At 48.5% G+C, this 18,024-nt stretch overlaps 12 non-coding genes across 12 annotated transcripts; all 12 read left to right on the top strand.

Moving 5' to 3' along the window:
* Positions 1-1,556: 1,556 nt before the first annotated feature.
* Positions 1,557-1,628, top strand: trnap-ugg. Its single transcript has one exon. It is a non-coding gene; the product is annotated as a tRNA-Pro (tRNA).
* Positions 1,629-1,765: 137 nt separating this feature from the next.
* On the top strand, positions 1,766-1,837 carry trnap-agg. Its single transcript has one exon. It is a non-coding gene; the product is annotated as a tRNA-Pro (tRNA).
* A 1,877-nt stretch (positions 1,838-3,714) lies between these two features.
* trnap-ugg lies at positions 3,715-3,786 on the top strand. Its single transcript has one exon. It is a non-coding gene; the product is annotated as a tRNA-Pro (tRNA).
* A 138-nt stretch (positions 3,787-3,924) lies between these two features.
* Positions 3,925-3,996, top strand: trnap-agg. Its single transcript has one exon. It is a non-coding gene; the product is annotated as a tRNA-Pro (tRNA).
* A 1,878-nt stretch (positions 3,997-5,874) lies between these two features.
* Positions 5,875-5,946, top strand: trnap-ugg. Its single transcript has one exon. It is a non-coding gene; the product is annotated as a tRNA-Pro (tRNA).
* A 137-nt stretch (positions 5,947-6,083) lies between these two features.
* On the top strand, positions 6,084-6,155 carry trnap-agg. The gene has a single exon. It is a non-coding gene; the product is annotated as a tRNA-Pro (tRNA).
* A 1,684-nt stretch (positions 6,156-7,839) lies between these two features.
* On the top strand, positions 7,840-7,911 carry trnap-ugg. The gene has a single exon. It is a non-coding gene; the product is annotated as a tRNA-Pro (tRNA).
* A 138-nt stretch (positions 7,912-8,049) lies between these two features.
* trnap-agg lies at positions 8,050-8,119 on the top strand. The gene has a single exon. It is a non-coding gene; the product is annotated as a tRNA-Pro (tRNA).
* Positions 8,120-9,998: 1,879 nt separating this feature from the next.
* Positions 9,999-10,070, top strand: trnap-ugg. Its single transcript has one exon. It is a non-coding gene; the product is annotated as a tRNA-Pro (tRNA).
* A 138-nt stretch (positions 10,071-10,208) lies between these two features.
* trnap-agg lies at positions 10,209-10,280 on the top strand. The gene has a single exon. It is a non-coding gene; the product is annotated as a tRNA-Pro (tRNA).
* Positions 10,281-11,975: 1,695 nt separating this feature from the next.
* On the top strand, positions 11,976-12,047 carry trnap-ugg. The gene has a single exon. It is a non-coding gene; the product is annotated as a tRNA-Pro (tRNA).
* A 138-nt stretch (positions 12,048-12,185) lies between these two features.
* Positions 12,186-12,257, top strand: trnap-agg. The gene has a single exon. It is a non-coding gene; the product is annotated as a tRNA-Pro (tRNA).
* Positions 12,258-18,024: the final 5,767 nt, after the last annotated feature.

The raw sequence follows: 18,024 nt of genomic DNA on the forward strand, positions 1-18,024 counted from the left end.
AAACATAACCGGCTCACAGTAAACACGGGCTCCACGTAAGGCCACAAAACACAATAAAGGTTATGTGCTGAAGCCCATCACAAACAGGTTCAATGATGTCGAGCAAGACAAAGTGAGCATTAGTAAAGCTGGAGAAACACAGAGAAAGTCACGTTAGCTCGCCGGCTAACACCGAGCAGTTGCTAATGTTATCCTGCAAAGTTGTATCGCTTTCCACGTTACTTACACCAACTAACGCCACCCATGTTACTTTCCTGTGTACCACGGTATTATGTCAAGTGTCAAAGCCTGCAAGAAATGATGTAACGGTAAAAAGCAAATGTGGATCGGTTTGTTTACTGTCCCCTAGTGATGCAGCCACGAGCAGCCAGCTCGCTACACTAGATCGGACCTGCCGCTGTTTGCTTCGTAACGTTCAATTTAGATTTATTGCCCTTTACCGTACTCAGGTACACAGCTTCTCCACCTCTCAGTCGCTGTAACTAACGTGACCACATAATATACAACAGAAAGAGCATCCACTAACACTATTAACTAACTGTTATAAAGTGTGACACAATCTCGTTAGATATTCAGTCCGGCTCACTAACCGTTTCATTATCATCCAATACTTTTAGCTGTGCTGACATTGCTGAGCCTCCGGTGAAAGATACACAGTTACTGAAAGCAGCAGGCGAGCTAACGATGTAGCACGTCGGCTGAATGCAGTCACTGTACCATTATCATGTAACGAGCATGGATTAGTTCAACATCAAGCTGATAAAACATTACTGTACCGTTGCGCTGGGAGTTTACCTGAGTTTCCACCATGTTGTGTGAAGCCGTCCCTGTCTCTCTATAGCCGCTCTCACTTTTTTCGGGAGTACTGTGCCAATATGCCAGTGTCTCGCTGCGCTGAATGGAAGGTACGGCGCCGGTGATGATCTGCCTCTGAGACGGGAACATTTAAGTAACAGAGCCCGAACATGTCTGGAGAAAAGCCACAGCCCGCATGCAGGCGTTTCTGTATTTCTGTATGAAAGCGGTTGTGTTTCGGATTATGCTCGCTCATGAGTTAAAGCCAGCACGTGTACGAGCACACGCCTGGTTGCAATCTTAAAACCGCACCGCTAGTGGCCGCTGAAACTCCACAATGCCCCTTTAATGTTGATGAAATCTGAGTCTTTCATCAAAACGGAAAAGGCATTTTGTGGCTCGTGTGTCTAGGGCTATGATTCTCGCATTGGGTGCGATAGGTTCCGGGTTCAAATCCCGGGAAGCCCTTGCTATGAACCAACAGGTGCTTCTTATTGCTTTTAATCGATAAAGCTTGCTCTTTATTTTAATGTTGATGAAATCTGAGTATTTCATCAAAACAGAAAGGTGTTTTGTGGCTTGTTGGTCTAGGGGTATGATTCTCGCTTCGGGTGCGCGAAGTCCCGGTTTCAAATCCCGGACGAGCCCTCCCTCTGAACCCATGGAAGCTTCTTTATTGCTTTTAATGTATAAAGCTTGTTTTACAGTAATTTCATTTGGATGAATCTGATTATTTCATCAACGCAGAAAAGGAGATTTCTGGCTCGTTGGTCTAGGGGTATGATTCTCGCTTTGGGTGCGAGAGGTCCCGGGTTCAAATCCCGGACGAGCCCTTGGAATGGGAGGTCCTCGGTTCAAAACCCGGGGAGCACTTGCTATGAACCCGTAGGTGCTTTTAATAGATAAAGCTTGTTTTACTTTAACGTTGAGGAAATCTGAGTCTTTCATCAAAACAGAAAAGGTGTTTTGTGGCTCGTTGGTCTAGGAGTATGATTCTCGCTTAGGGTGCGAGAGGTCCCGGGTTCAAATCCCGGACGAGCCCTTACCAAGAACCGTCGTTGCTTCAAATATGAAGCTATTTTCACTGTAATTTAAAGGGGCCATATGTAAGTTTTTGATTTAGTAAATCAATTTTCATTGCCTTATTGTCAATGGGCTCAAAAGTCACTTAGAAATGAAGCACACGCCTGTTTTCTCTGTTGCTCGCATCAGCCACTATTCTGCTTTTAATGTGAGGACACCGGGTCGGATTCAGCCCTGTGCGCGCTCCCGAGCCTCTCACGCTACAGCGACAACACGGCAGCTAACGACATGCAGTCCACTAACAGCATAAACATAACCGGCTCACAGTGAAACACGGGCTCCACGTAAGTCCACAAAACAACAATAAAGGTTTATGTGCTGAAGCCCATCAGACCAAACAGGTTCAGATGATGTCGAGCAAGAACAAAGTGAGCATTAGTAAAGCTGGAGAAACACAGAGAAAGTCACGTTAGCTCGCCGGCTAACACCGAGCAGTTGCTAATGTTATCCGGTGCAAAGTTGTATCGCTTTCCACGTTACTTCACCAACTAACGCCACCCATGTTACTTTCCTGTGTACCACTGGTATTATGTCAAAGTGTCAAAGCCTGCAAGAAATGATGTAACGGTAAAAAGCAAATGTGGATCGGTTTGTTTACTGTCCCCTAGTGATGCAGCCACGAGCAGCCAGCTAACGCTACACTAGATCGGACCTGCCGCTGTTTGCTTCGTAACGTTCAATTTAGATTTTATTGCCCTTTACCGATACTCAGGTACACAGCTTCTCCACCTCTCAGTCGCTGTAACTAACGTGACCCACATAATATACAACACAGAGGAAGAGCATCCACTAACACTAGTTAACTAACTGTTATAAAGTGTGACACAATCTCGTTAGAATATTCAGTCCGGCTCACTAACCGTTTCATTATCATCCAATACTTTTAGCTGTGCTGACATTGCTGAGCCTCCGGTGAAAGATACACAGTTACTGAAAGCAGCAGGCGAGCTAACGATGTAGCACGTCGGCTGAATGCAGTCACTGTACCATTATCATGTAACGAGCATGGATTAGTTCAACATCAAGCTGATAAAAACATTACTGTACCGTTGCGCTGGGAGTTTACCTGAGTTTCCACCATGTTGTGTGAAGCCGTCTCCCTGTCTCTCTATAGCCGCTCTCACTTTTTTCGGGAGTACTGTGCCAATATGCCAGTGTCTCGCTGCGCTGAATGGAAGGTACGGCGCCGGTGATGATCTGCCTCTGAGACGGGAACATTTAAGTAACAGAGCCCGAACATGTCTGGAGAAAAGCCACAGCCCGCATGCAGGCGTTTCTGTATTTCTGTATGAAAGCGGTTGTGTTTCGGATTATGCTCGCTCATGAGTTAAAGCCAGCACGTGTACGAGCACACGCCTGGTTGCAATCTTAAAACCGCACCGCTAGTGGCCGCTGGAAACTCCACAATGCCCCTTTAATGTTGATGAAATCTGAGTCTTTCATCAAAACGGAAAAGGCATTTTGTGGCTCGTGTGTCTAGGGCTATGATTCTCGCATTGGGTGCGATAGGTTCCGGGTTCAAATCCCGGCGAAGCCCTTGCTATGAACCAACAGTTGCTTCTTATTGCTTTTAATCGATAAAGCTTGCTCTACTTTATTTTAATGTTGATGAAATCTGAGTATTTCATCAAAACAGAAAAGGTGTTTTGTGGCTTGTTGGTCTAGGGGTATGATTCTCGCTTCGGGTGCGCGAAGTCCCGGTTTCAAATCCCGGACGAGCCCTCCCTCTGAACCCATGGAAGCTTCTTTATTGCTTTTAATGTATAAAGCTTGTTTTACAGTAATTTCATTTGGATGAAATCTGATTATTTCATCAACGCAGAAAAGGAGATTTCTGGCTCGTTGGTCTAGGGGTATGATTCTCGCTTTGGGTGCGAGAGGTCCCGGGTTCAAATCCCGGACGAGCCCTTGGAATGGGAGGTCCTGGGTTCAAAACCCGAGGGAGCACTTGCTATGAACCCGTAGGTGCTTTTAATAGATAAAGCTTGTTTTACTTTAACGTTGAGGAAATCTGAGTCTTTCATCAAAACAGAAAAGGTGTTTTGTGGCTCGTTGGTCTAGGAGTATGATTCTCGCTTAGGGTGCGAGAGGTCCCGGGTTCAAATCCCGGACGAGCCCTTACCAAGAAACCGTCGTTGCTTCAAATATGAAGCTATTTTCACTGTAATTTAAAGGGGCCATATGTAAGTTTTTGATTTTAGTAAATCAAATTTTCATTGCCTTATTGTCAATGGGCTCAAAAGTCACTTAGAAATGAAGCACACGCCTGTTTTCTCCGTTGCTCGCATCAGCCACTATTCTGCTTTTAATGTGAGGACACCGGGTCGGATTCAGCCCTGTGCGCGCTCCCGAGCCTCTCACGCTACAGCGACAACACGGCAGCTAACGACATGCAGTCCACTAACAGCATAAACATAACCGGCTCACAGTGAAACACGGGCTCCACGTAAGTCCACAAAACAACAATAAAGGTTTATGTGCTGAAGCCCATCAGACCAAACAGGTTCAGATGATGTCGAGCAAGAACAAAGTGAGCATTAGTAAAGCTGGAGAAACACAGAGAAAGTCACGTTAGCTCGCCGGCTAACACCGAGCAGTTGCTAATGTTATCCGGTGCAAAGTTGTATCGCTTTCCACGTTACTTCACCAACTAACGCCACCCATGTTACTTTCCTGTGTACCACTGGTATTATGTCAAAGTGTCAAAGCCTGCAAGAAATGATGTAACGGTAAAAAGCAAATGTGGATCGGTTTGTTTACTGTCCCCTAGTGATGCAGCCACGAGCAGCCAGCTAACGCTACACTAGATCGGACCTGCCGCTGTTTGCTTCGTAACGTTCAATTTAGATTTTATTGCCCTTTACCGATACTCAGGTACACAGCTTCTCCACCTCTCAGTCGCTGTAACTAACGTGACCCACATAATATACAACACAGAGGAAGAGCATCCACTAACACTAGTTAACTAACTGTTATAAAGTGTGACACAATCTCGTTAGAATATTCAGTCCGGCTCACTAACCGTTTCATTATCATCCAATACTTTTAGCTGTGCTGACATTGCTGAGCCTCCGGTGAAAGATACACAGTTACTGAAAGCAGCAGGCGAGCTAACGATGTAGCACGTCGGCTGAATGCAGTCACTGTACCATTATCATGTAACGAGCATGGATTAGTTCAACATCAAGCTGATAAAAACATTACTGTACCGTTGCGCTGGGAGTTTACCTGAGTTTCCACCATGTTGTGTGAAGCCGTCTCCCTGTCTCTCTATAGCCGCTCTCACTTTTTTCGGGAGTACTGTGCCAATATGCCAGTGTCTCGCTGCGCTGAATGGAAGGTACGGCGCCGGTGATGATCTGCCTCTGAGACGGGAACATTTAAGTAACAGAGCCCGAACATGTCTGGAGAAAAGCCACAGCCCGCATGCAGGCGTTTCTGTATTTCTGTATGAAAGCGGTTGTGTTTCGGATTATGCTCGCTCATGAGTTAAAGCCAGCACGTGTACGAGCACACGCCTGGTTGCAATCTTAAAACCGCACCGCTAGTGGCCGCTGGAAACTCCACAATGCCCCTTTAATGTTGATGAAATCTGAGTCTTTCATCAAAACGGAAAAGGCATTTTGTGGCTCGTGTGTCTAGGGCTATGATTCTCGCATTGGGTGCGATAGGTTCCGGGTTCAAATCCCGGGAAGCCCTTGCTATGAACCAACAGTGCTTCTTATTGCTTTTAATCGATAAAGCTTGCTCTACTTTATTTTAATGTTGATGAAATCTGAGTATTTCATCAAAACAGAAAAGGTGTTTTGTGGCTTGTTGGTCTAGGGGTATGATTCTCGCTTCGGGTGCGCGAAGTCCCGGTTTCAAATCCCGGACGAGCCCTCCCTCTGAACCCATGGAAGCTTCTTTATTGCTTTTAATGTATAAAGCTTGTTTTACAGTAATTTCATTTGGATGAAATCTGATTATTTCATCAACGCAGAAAAGGAGATTTCTGGCTCGTTGGTCTAGGGGTATGATTCTCGCTTTGGGTGCGAGAGGTCCCGGGTTCAAATCCCGGACGAGCCCTTGGAATGGGAGGTCCTGGGTTCAAAACCCGAGGGAGCACTTGTATGAACCCGTAGGTGCTTTTAATAGATAAAGCTTGTTTTACTTTAACGTTGAGGAAATCTGAGTCTTTCATCAAAACAGAAAAGGTGTTTTGTGGCTCGTTGGTCTAGGAGTATGATTCTCGCTTAGGGTGCGAGAGGTCCCGGGTTCAAATCCCGGACGAGCCCTTACCAAGAAACCGTCGTTGCTTCAAATATGAAGCTATTTTCACTGTAATTTAAAGGGGCCATATGTAAGTTTTTGATTTTAGTAAATCAAATTTTCATTGCCTTATTGTCAATGGGCTCAAAAGTCACTTAGAAATGAAGCACACGCCTGTTTTCTCTGTTGCTCGCATCAGCCACTATTCTGCTTTTAATGTGAGGACACCGGGTCGGATTCAGCCCTGTGCGCGCTCCCGAGCCTCTCACGCTACAGCGACAACACGGCAGCTAACGACATGCAGTCCACTAACAGCATAAACATAACCGGCTCACAGTAAAACGGGCTCCACGTAAGGCCACAAAACAACAATAAAGGTTTATGTGCTGAAGCCCATCAGACCAAACAGGTTCAGATGATGTCGAGCAAGAACAAAGTGAGCATTAGTAAAGCTGGAGAAACACAGAGAAAGTCACGTTAGCTCGCCGGCTAACACCGAGCAGTTGCTAATGTTATCCGGTGCAAAGTTGTATCGCTTTCCACGTTACTTCACCAACTAAGCCACCCATGTTACTTTCCTGTGTACCACTGGTATTATGTCAAAGTGTCAAAGCCTGCAAGAAATGATGTAACGGTAAAAAGCAAATGTGGATCGGTTTGTTTACTGTCCCCTAGTGATGCAGCCACGAGCAGCCAGCTAACGCTACACTAGATCGGACCTGCCGCTGTTTGCTTCGTAACGTTCAATTTAGATTTTATTGCCCTTTACCGATACTCAGGTACACAGCTTCTCCACCTCTCAGTCGCTGTAACTAACGTGACCCACATAATATACAACACAGAGGAAGAGCATCCACTAACACTAGTTAACTAACTGTTATAAAGTGTGACACAATCTCGTTAGAATATTCAGTCCGGCTCACTAACCGTTTCATTATCATCCAATACTTTTAGCTGTGCTGACATTGCTGAGCCTCCGGTGAAAGATACACAGTTACTGAAAGCAGCAGGCGAGCTAACGATGTAGCACGTCGGCTGAATGCAGTCACTGTACCATTATCATGTAACAGCATGGATTAGTTCAACATCAAGCTGATAAAAACATTACTGTACCGTTGCGCTGGGAGTTTACCTGAGTTTCCACCATGTTGTGTGAAGCCGTCTCCCTGTCTCTCTATAGCCGCTCTCACTTTTTTCGGGAGTACTGTGCCAATATGCCAGTGTCTCGCTGCGCTGAATGGAAGGTACGGCGCCGGTGATGATCTGCCTCTGAGACGGGAACATTTAAGTAACAGAGCCCGAACATGTCTGGAGAAAAGCCACAGCCCGCATGCAGGCGTTTCTGTATTTCTGTATGAAAGCGGTTGTGTTTCGGATTATGCTCGCTCATGAGTTAAAGCCAGCACGTGTACGAGCACACGCCTGGTTGCAATCTTAAAACCGCACCGCTAGTGGCCGCTGGAAACTCCACAATGCCCCTTTAATGTTGATGAAATCTGAGTCTTTCATCAAAACGGAAAAGGCATTTTGTGGCTCGTGTGTCTAGGGCTATGATTCTCGCTTCGGGTGCGCGAAGTCCCGGTTTCAAATCCCGGACGAGCCCTCCCTCTGAACCCATGGAAGCTTCTTATTGCTTTTAATGTAAAGCTTGTTTTACAGTATTTCATTTGGATGAAATCTGATTTTCATCAACGCAGAAAAGGAGTTTGTGGCTCGTTGGTCTAGGGGTATGATTCTCGCTTTGGGTGCGAGAGGTCCCGGGTTCAAATCCCGGACGAGCCCTTGGAATGGGAGGTCCTGGGTTCAAAACCCGAGGGAGCACTTGCTATGAACCCGTAGGTGCTTTTAATAGATAAAGCTTGTTTTACTTTAACGTTGAGGAAATCTGAGTCTTTCATCAAAACAGAAAAGGTGTTTTGTGGCTCGTTGGTCTAGGTATGATTCTCGCTTAGGGTGCGAGAGGTCCCGGGTTCAAATCCCGGACGAGCCCTTACCAAGAAACCGTCGTTGCTTCAAATATGAAGCTATTTTCACTGTAATTTAAAGGGGCCATATGTAAGTTTTTGATTTTAGTAAATCAAATTTTCATTGCCTTATTGTCAATGGGCTCAAAAGTCACTTAGAAATGAAGCACACGCCTGTTTTCTCCGTTGCTCGCATCAGCCACTATTCTGCTTTTAATGTGAGGACACCGGGTCGGATTCAGCCCTGTGCGCGCTCCCGAGCCTCTCACGCTACAGCGACAACACGGCAGCTAACGACATGCAGTCCACTAACAGCATAAACATAACCGGCTCACAGTGAAACACGGGCTCCACGTAAGGCCACAAAACAACAATAAAGGTTTATGTGCTGAAGCCCATCAGACCAAACAGGTTCAGATGATGTCGAGCAAGAACAAAGTGAGCATTAGTAAAGCTGGAGAAACACAGAGAAAGTCACGTTAGCTCGCCGGCTAACACCGAGCAGTTGCTAATGTTATCCGGTGCAAAGTTGTATCGCTTTCCACGTTACTTCACCAACTAACGCCACCCATGTTACTTTCCTGTGTACCACTGGTATTATGTCAAAGTGTCAAAGCCTGCAAGAAATGATGTAACGGTAAAAAGCAAATGTGGATCGGTTTGTTTACTGTCCCCTAGTGATGCAGCCACGAGCAGCCAGCTAACGCTACACTAGATCGGACCTGCCGCTGTTTGCTTCGTAACGTTCAATTTAGATTTTATTGCCCTTTACCGATACTCAGGTACACAGCTTCTCCACCTCTCAGTCGCTGTAACTAACGTGACCCACATAATATACAACACAGAGGAAGAGCATCCACTAACACTAGTTAACTAACTGTTATAAAGTGTGACACAATCTCGTTAGAATATTCAGTCCGGCTCACTAACCGTTTCATTATCATCCAATACTTTTAGCTGTGCTGACATTGCTGAGCCTCCGGTGAAAGATACACAGTTACTGAAAGCAGCAGGCGAGCTAACGATGTAGCACGTCGGCTGAATGCAGTCACTGTACCATTATCATGTAACGAGCATGGATTAGTTCAACATCAAGCTGATAAAAACATTACTGTACCGTTGCGCTGGGAGTTTACCTGAGTTTCCACCATGTTGTGTGAAGCCGTCTCCCTGTCTCTCTATAGCCGCTCTCACTTTTTTCAGGAGTACTGTGCCAATATGCCAGTGTCTCGCTGCGCTGAATGGAAGGTACGGCGCCGGTGATGATATGCCTCTGAGACGGGAACGTTTAAGTAACAGAGCCCGAACATGTCTGGAGAAAAGCCACAGCCCGCATGCAGGCGTTTCTGGATTTCTGTATGAAAGCGGTTGTGTTTCGGATTATGCTCGCTCATGAGTTAAAGCCAGCACGTGTACCAGCACACGCCTGGTTGCAATCTTAAAACCGCACCGCTAGTGGCCGCTGGAAACTCCACAATGCCCCTTTAATGTTGATGAAATCTGAGTCTTTCATCAAAACGGAAAAGGCATTTTGTGGCTCGTGTGTCTAGGGCTATGATTCTCGCATTGGGTGCGATAGGTTCCGGGTTCAAATCCCGGCAAGCCCTTGCTATGAACCAACAGTTGCTTCTTATTGCTTTTAATCGATAAAGCTTGCTCTACTTTATTTTAATGTTGATGAAATCTGAGTATTTCATCAAAACAGAAAAGGTGTTTTGTGGCTTGTTGGTCTAGGGGTATGATTCTCGCTTCGGGTGCGCGAAGTCCCGGTTTCAAATCCCGGACGAGCCCTCCCTCTGAACCCATGGAAGCTTCTTTATTGCTTTTAATGTATAAAGCTTGTTTTACAGTAATTTCATTTGGATGAAATCTGATTATTTCATCAACGCAGAAAAGGAGATTTCTGGCTCGTTGGTCTAGGGGTATGATTCTCGCTTTGGGTGCGAGAGGTCCCGGGTTCAAATCCCGGACGAGCCCTTGGAATGGGAGGTCCTGGGTTCAAAACCCGAGGGAGCACTTGCTATGAACCCGTAGGTGCTTTTAATAGATAAAGCTTGTTTTACTTTAACGTTGAGGAAATCTGAGTCTTTCATCAAAACAGAAAAGGTGTTTTGTGGCTCGTTGGTCTAGGAGTATGATTCTCGCTTAGGGTGCGAGAGGTCCCGGGTTCAAATCCCGGACGAGCCCTTACCAAGAAACCGTCGTTGCTTCAAATATGAAGCTATTTTCACTGTAATTTAAAGGGGCCATATGTAAGTTTTTGATTTTAGTAAATCAAATTTTCATTGCCTTATTGTCAATGGGCTCAAAAGTCACTTAGAAATGAAGCACACGCCTGTTTTCTCCGTTGCTCGCATCAGCCACTATTCTGCTTTTAATGTGAGGACACCGGGTCGGATTCAGCCCTGTGCGCGCTCCCGAGCCTCTCACGCTACAGCGACAACACGGCAGCTAACGACATGCAGTCCACTAACAGCATAAACATAACCGGCTCACAGTGAAACACGGGCTCCACGTAAGTCCACAAAACAACAATAAAGGTTTATGTGCTGAAGCCCATCAGACCAAACAGGTTCAGATGATGTCGAGCAAGAACAAAGTGAGCATTAGTAAAGCTGGAGAAACACAGAGAAAGTCACGTTAGCTCGCCGGCTAACACCGAGCAGTTGCTAATGTTATCCGGTGCAAAGTTGTATCGCTTTCCACGTTACTTCACCAACTAACGCCACCCATGTTACTTTCCTGTGTACCACTGGTATTATGTCAAAGTGTCAAAGCCTGCAAGAAATGATGTAACGGTAAAAAGCAAATGTGGATCGGTTTGTTTACTGTCCCCTAGTGATGCAGCCACGAGCAGCCAGCTAACGCTACACTAGATCGGACCTGCCGCTGTTTGCTTCGTAACGTTCAATTTAGATTTTATTGCCCTTTACCGATACTCAGGTACACAGCTTCTCCACCTCTCAGTCGCTGTAACTAACGTGACCCACATAATATACAACACAGAGGAAGAGCATCCACTAACACTAGTTAACTAACTGTTATAAAGTGTGACACAATCTCGTTAGAATATTCAGTCCGGCTCACTAACCGTTTCATTATCATCCAATACTTTTAGCTGTGCTGACATTGCTGAGCCTCCGGTGAAAGATACACAGTTACTGAAAGCAGCAGGCGAGCTAACGATGTAGCACGTCGGCTGAATGCAGTCACTGTACCATTATCATGTAACGAGCATGGATTAGTTCAACATCAAGCTGATAAAAACATTACTGTACCGTTGCGCTGGGAGTTTACCTGAGTTTCCACCATGTTGTGTGAAGCCGTCTCCCTGTCTCTCTATAGCCGCTCTCACTTTTTTCGGGAGTACTGTGCCAATATGCCAGTGTCTCGCTGCGCTGAATGGAAGGTACGGCGCCGGTGATGATCTGCCTCTGAGACGGGAACATTTAAGTAACAGAGCCCGAACATGTCTGGAGAAAAGCCACAGCCCGCATGCAGGCGTTTCTGTATTTCTGTATGAAAGCGGTTGTGTTTCGGATTATGCTCGCTCATGAGTTAAAGCCAGCACGTGTACGAGCACACGCCTGGTTGCAATCTTAAAACCGCACCGCTAGTGGCCGCTGGAAACTCCACAATGCCCCTTTAATGTTGATGAAATCTGAGTCTTTCATCAAAACGGAAAAGGCATTTTGTGGCTCGTGTGTCTAGGGCTATGATTCTCGCTTCGGGTGCGCGAAGTCCCGGTTTCAAATCCCGGACGAGCCCTCCCTCTGAACCCATGGAAGCTTCTTTATTGCTTTTAATGTATAAAGCTTGTTTTACAGTAATTTCATTTGGATGAAATCTGATTATTTCATCAACGCAGAAAAGGAGATTTCTGGCTCGTTGGTCTAGGGGTATGATTCTCGCTTTGGGTGCGAGAGGTCCCGGGTTCAAATCCCGGACGAGCCCTTGGAATGGGAGGTCCTGGGTTCAAAACCCGAGGGAGCACTTGCTATGAACCCGTAGGTGCTTTTAATAGATAAAGCTTGTTTTACTTTAACGTTGAGGAAATCTGAGTCTTTCATCAAAACAGAAAAGGTGTTTTGTGGCTCGTTGGTCTAGGAGTATGATTCTCGCTTAGGGTGCGAGAGGTCCCGGGTTCAAATCCCGGACGAGCCCTTACCAAGAAACCGTCGTTGCTTCAAATATGAAGCTATTTTCACTGTAATTTAAAGGGGCCATATGTAAGTTTTTGATTTTAGTAAATCAAATTTTCATTGCCTTATTGTCAATGGGCTCAAAAGTCACTTAGAAATGAAGCACACGCCTGTTTTCTCGTTGCTCGCATCAGCCACTATTCTGCTTTTAATGTGAGGACACCGGGTCGGATTCAGCCCTGTGCGCGCTCCCGAGCCTCTCACGCTACAGCGACAACACGGCAGCTAACGACATGCAGTCCACTAACAGCATAAACATAACCGGCTCACAGTAAAACACGGGCTCCACGTAAGGCCACAAAACAACAATAAAGGTTTATGTGCTGAAGCCCATCAGACCAAACAGGTTCAGATGATGTCGAGCAAGAACAAAGTGAGCATTAGTAAAGCTGGAGAAACACAGAGAAAGTCACGTTAGCTCGCCGGCTAACACCGAGCAGTTGCTAATGTTATCCGGTGCAAAGTTGTATCGCTTTCCACGTTACTTCACCAACTAACGCCACCCATGTTACTTTCCTGTGTACCACTGGTATTATGTCAAAGTGTCAAAGCCTGCAAGAAATGATGTAACGGTAAAAAGCAAATGTGGATTGGTTTGTTTACTGTCCCCTAGTGATGCAGCCACGAGCAGCCAGCTAACGCTACACTAGATCGGACCTGCCGCTGTTTGCTTCGTAACGTTCAATTTAGATTTTATTGCCCTTTACCGATACTCAGGTACACAGCTTCTCCACCTCTCAGTCGCTGTAACTAACGTGACCCACATAATATACAACACAGAGGAAGAGCATCCACTAACACTAGTTAACTAACTGTTATAAAGTGTGACACAATCTCGTTAGAATATTCAGTCCGGCTCACTAACCGTTTCATTATCATCCAATACTTTTAGCTGTGCTGACATTGCTGAGCCTCCGGTGAAAGATACACAGTTACTGAAAGCAGCAGGCGAGCTAACGATGTAGCACGTCGGCTGAATGCAGTCACTGTACCATTATCATGTAACGAGCATGGATTAGTTCAACATCAAGCTGATAAAAACATTACTGTACCGTTGCGCTGGGAGTTTACCTGAGTTTCCACCATGTTGTGTGAAGCCGTCTCCCTGTCTCTCTATAGCCGCTCTCACTTTTTTCGGGAGTACTGTGCCAATATGCCAGTGTCTCGCTGCGCTGAATGGAAGGTACGGCGCCGGTGATGATCTGCCTCTGAGACGGGAACATTTAAGTAACAGAGCCCGAACATGTCTGGAGAAAAGCCACAGCCCGCATGCAGGCGTTTCTGTATTTCTGTATGAAAGCGGTTGTGTTTCGGATTATGCTCGCTCATGAGTTAAAGCCAGCACGTGTACGAGCACACGCCTGGTTGCAATCTTAAAACCGCACCGCTAGTGGCCGCTGGAAACTCCACAATGCCCCTTTAATGTTGATGAAATCTGAGTCTTTCATCAAAACGGAAAAGGCATTTTGTGGCTCGTGTGTCTAGGGCTATGATTCTCGCATTGGGTGCGATAGGTTCCGGGTTCAAATCCCGGGGAAGCCCTTGCTATGAACCAACAGGTGCTTCTTATTGCTTTTAATCGATAAAGCTTGCTCTACTTTATTTTAATGTTGATGAAATCTGAGTATTTCATCAAAACAGAAAAGGTGTTTTGTGGCTTGTTGGTCTAGGGGTATGATTCTCGCTTCGGGTGCGCGAAGTCCCGGTTTCAAATCCCGGACGAGCCCTCCCTCTGAACCCATGAAGCTTCTTTATTGCTTTTAATGTATAAAGCTTGTTTTACAGTAATTTCATTTGGATGAAATCTGATTATTTCATCAACGCAGAAAAGGAGATTTCTGGCTCGTTGGTCTAGGGGTATGATTCTCGTTTGGGTGCGAGAGGTCCCGGGTTCAAATCCCGGACGAGCCCTTGGAATGGGAGGTCCTCGGTTCAAAACCCGGGGAGCACTTGCTATGAACCCGTAGGTGCTTTTAATAGATAAAGCTTGTTTTACTTTAACGTTGAGGAAATCTGAGTCTTTCATCAAAACAGAAAAGGTGTTTTGTGGCTCGTTGGTCTGGGAGTATGATTCTCACTTAGGGTGCGAGAGTTCTCGGGTTCAAATCCCGGACGAGCCCTTACCAAGAAACCGTCGTTGCTTCAAATATGAAGCTATTTTCACTGTAATTTAAAGGGGCCATATGTAAGTTTTTGATTTTAGTAAATCAAATTTTCATTGCCTTATTGTCAATGGGCTCAAAAGTCACTTAGAAATGAAGCACACGCCTGTTTTCTCCGTTGCTCGCATCAGCCACTATTCTGCTTTTAATGTGAGGACACCGGGTCGGATTCAGCCCTGTGCGCGCTCCCGAGCCTCTCACGCTACAGCGACAACACGGCAGCTAACGACATGCAGTCCACTAACAGCATAAACATAACCGGCTCACAGTAAAACACGGGCTCCACGTAAGGCCACAAAACAACAATAAAGGTTTATGTGCTGAAGCCCATCAGACCAAACAGGTTCAGATGATGTCGAGCAAGAACAAAGTGAGCATTAGTAAAGCTGGAGAAACACAGAGAAAGTCACGTTAGCTCGCCGGCTAACACCGAGCAGTTGCTAATGTTATCCGGTGCAAAGTTGTATCGCTTTCCACGTTACTTCACCAACTAACGCCACCCATGTTACTTTCCTGTGTACCACTGGTATTATGTCAAAGTGTCAAAGCCTGCAAGAAATGATGTAACGGTAAAAAGCAAATGTGGATCGGTTTGTTTACTGTCCCCTAGTGATGCAGCCACGAGCAGCCAGCTAACGCTACACTAGATCGGACCTGCCGCTGTTTGCTTCGTAACGTTCAATTTAGATTTTATTGCCCTTTACCGATACTCAGGTACACAGCTTCTCCACCTCTCAGTCGCTGTAACTAACGTGACCCACATAATATACAACACAGAGGAAGAGCATCCACTAACACTAGTTAACTAACTGTTATAAAGTGTGACACAATCTCGTTAGAATATTCAGTCCGGCTCACTAACCGTTTCATTATCATCCAATACTTTTAGCTGTGCTGACATTGCTGAGCCTCCGGTGAAAGATACACAGTTACTGAAAGCAGCAGGCGAGCTAACGATGTAGCACGTCGGCTGAATGCAGTCACTGTACCATTATCATGTAACGAGCATGGATTAGTTCAACATCAAGCTGATAAAAATTACTGTACCGTTGCGGTGGGAGTTTACCTGAGTTTCCACCATGTTGTGTGAAGCTGTCTCCCGTCTCTCTATAGCCGCTCTCACTTTTTTCGGGAGTACTGTGCCAATATGCCAGTGTCTCGCTGCGCTGAATGGAAGGTACGGCGCCGGTGATGATCTGCCTCTGAGACGGGAACATTTAAGTAACAGGCCCGAACATGTCTGGAGAAAAGGCCAGAGGTCAAGGCAAGGGGGCGACAGAGTTCGGGAGATCGCACAAGCAGCCAAGGGGACAAAACAGTCCGGGGGAACCACCCAACAGCAGATCATGCCCAGGAAACAGGGCAGGTAAGGCACTTGGCCTAACATGCAGGGCAGGGCAGAGGGGCAGAACAGTTCAGGAGGTCGTCCCGGAGGACGACCCGACAGGCCGAGCAAATCAGGGGGAAAACACAGTTCAGGAGGCCGTCCTGGAGGACGACCCGACAGGCCGAGCAAATCAGGGGGAAAACACTGTTCAGGAGGCCGTCCTGGAGGACGACCCGACAGGCCGAGCAAATCAGGGGGAAAACACTGTTCAGGAGGCCGTCCTGGAGGGCGACCCGACAGGCCGAGCAGACCAAAGAGATCACGGAGTTCAGGAGGTCGTCCCGGGGGATGACCCGACAGGCCGGGCAAATCAGGGGTAAACACAGTTCACCGACCGAGTAGACCAGGAGAGCAAAACAGTTCAGGTGGGCGTTCCTGTGGGACGACCCATGAGGCCGGGCAGAACCGGGGGGCCACAGAGTTCGGGAGGCCGCGCCGGAGGTCGACTCAACAGGCCGGGCAGAACAGGGGGGCCACAGAGTTCAAGGGTTGGCAGGACGGCCAACAGTGAGGCAGCGACCCCACTGGGGCCGAGCAGAGGCTGACGGCAAGACCTCTCCGGAGGTCGGCACCCAAAGCTTGGGTGCTCTGGAGGCACAGCTGGGCTGAGGACCACCGGCGAGACAGCTGGGCTGAGGACCATGGACTGGACACGAGGAGCTGGAGTCGGTCTGAACACCGACTGAGCAGCTGGGCTGAGGACCATGGACCGGACACGAGGAGCTGGAGTCGGCCTGACCACCGACTGGACAGCTGGGCTGGGGACCATGGACCGGACACGAGGAGCTGGAGTCGGCCTGACCACCGACTGGACAGCAGGGCTGGGGACCATGGACCGGACACGAGGAGCTGGAGTCGGCCGGACCACCGGCGGGGCTGAAGCCGGTCCATCCGCCGACAGGACACGAGGAGCAGGGGTCGGCCGGACCACCGGCGGGGCTGAAGCCGGTCCATCCGCCGACAGGACACGAGGAGCAGGGGTCGGCCGGACCACCGGCGGGGCTGAAGCCGGTCCATCCGCCAACAGGACACGAGGAGCAGGGGTCGGCCGGACCACCGGCGGGGCTGAAGCCGGTCCGTCCGCCGACAGGACACGAGGAACAGGCTGGGCCACCAACGGAGCTGGTGTTGGTCGGACCACCGACGGGAGAACAGGAGTCGGCTGGGCCACCGGCGAAGCAGGTGCCGGTACACCACCGACGAGGGAACAGGAGTCAGCTGGGCCACCAGCGAAGCAGGTGCTGGTCGGACCACCGACGGAGCACGAGGAATGGGAGTCGGCTGGGCCACCACGAAGCTGGTGTTGGTCGGACCACCGACGGAGAAACAGGAGTCAGCTGGGCCACCGGCGAAGCAGGTGCCGGTCGGACCACCGACGGGCACGGGGAGCGGGAACCGGTCTGGCCACCGACGGAGACCTTGGAACTGGTGTCAGTCGGACCTTCGATGAGGGACCAGTACAGGTGTCGGTAGGACGACCGTGAGACCTGGGAGCAGGAGTAGGCCAGGGATCAGGCAGGCGGCTAGCTGCGCTAGCAGGCCGGGGATCAGGCAGGTCTGATGTGGAGCTAGCAGCGCTAGCGGGCCGGGAATCAGGCAGGCGGCTAGCCGTTTTAGCAAGCCAGGGTACAGGTTTGTTGCCGACGGGTCGCTGATGGTGACCTCGTCGCCTCCGATGACCACCACGGGAACCCGAAAAGATGGCTAGGCGACTCCCTTCAAAGACGACTCCAGGGAAAGCCTAGCCTCCAGGCTATCAGGCCATAGCCTAGCTGCCCGTGCTGCCTCTGACTCCCTGGCCTTCATGGTCAGGTAGGTCAGGAGTCATAGTCCCTGAGTCCTTGGTAGGTAGGGCAGGCAGGCGGACGGACAGGCTAGGCGGAGGACTAGCGGCGCTAGCCGAGCAGGATACAGGCAGGACAGGCAGAGGGCTAGCGCGCCAGCCGAACAGATAACAGGCAGGACAGGCGGAGGGCTAGCGGCGCCAGCCGAAGAGACAACAGCAGGACAGGCGGAGGGCTAGCGCGCCAGCCGAAGCAACAGGCAGGACAGGCGGAGGACTAGCGGCGCCAGCCGAACAGGTACAGGCAGGACAGGCAGAGGGCTAGCGGCGCCAGCCGAACAGATAACAGGCAGGACAGGCGAGGGCTAGCGGCGCTAGCCGAGCAGGATACAGGCAG

This window comes from Micropterus salmoides, unplaced genomic scaffold, assembly GCF_014851395.1.
Source record: "Micropterus salmoides isolate LMB-PRFRI ecotype aquatic unplaced genomic scaffold, ASM1485139v1 Ms_hic_scaffold_1592, whole genome shotgun sequence".
NCBI lineage: Eukaryota > Metazoa > Chordata > Actinopteri > Centrarchiformes > Centrarchidae > Micropterus > Micropterus salmoides.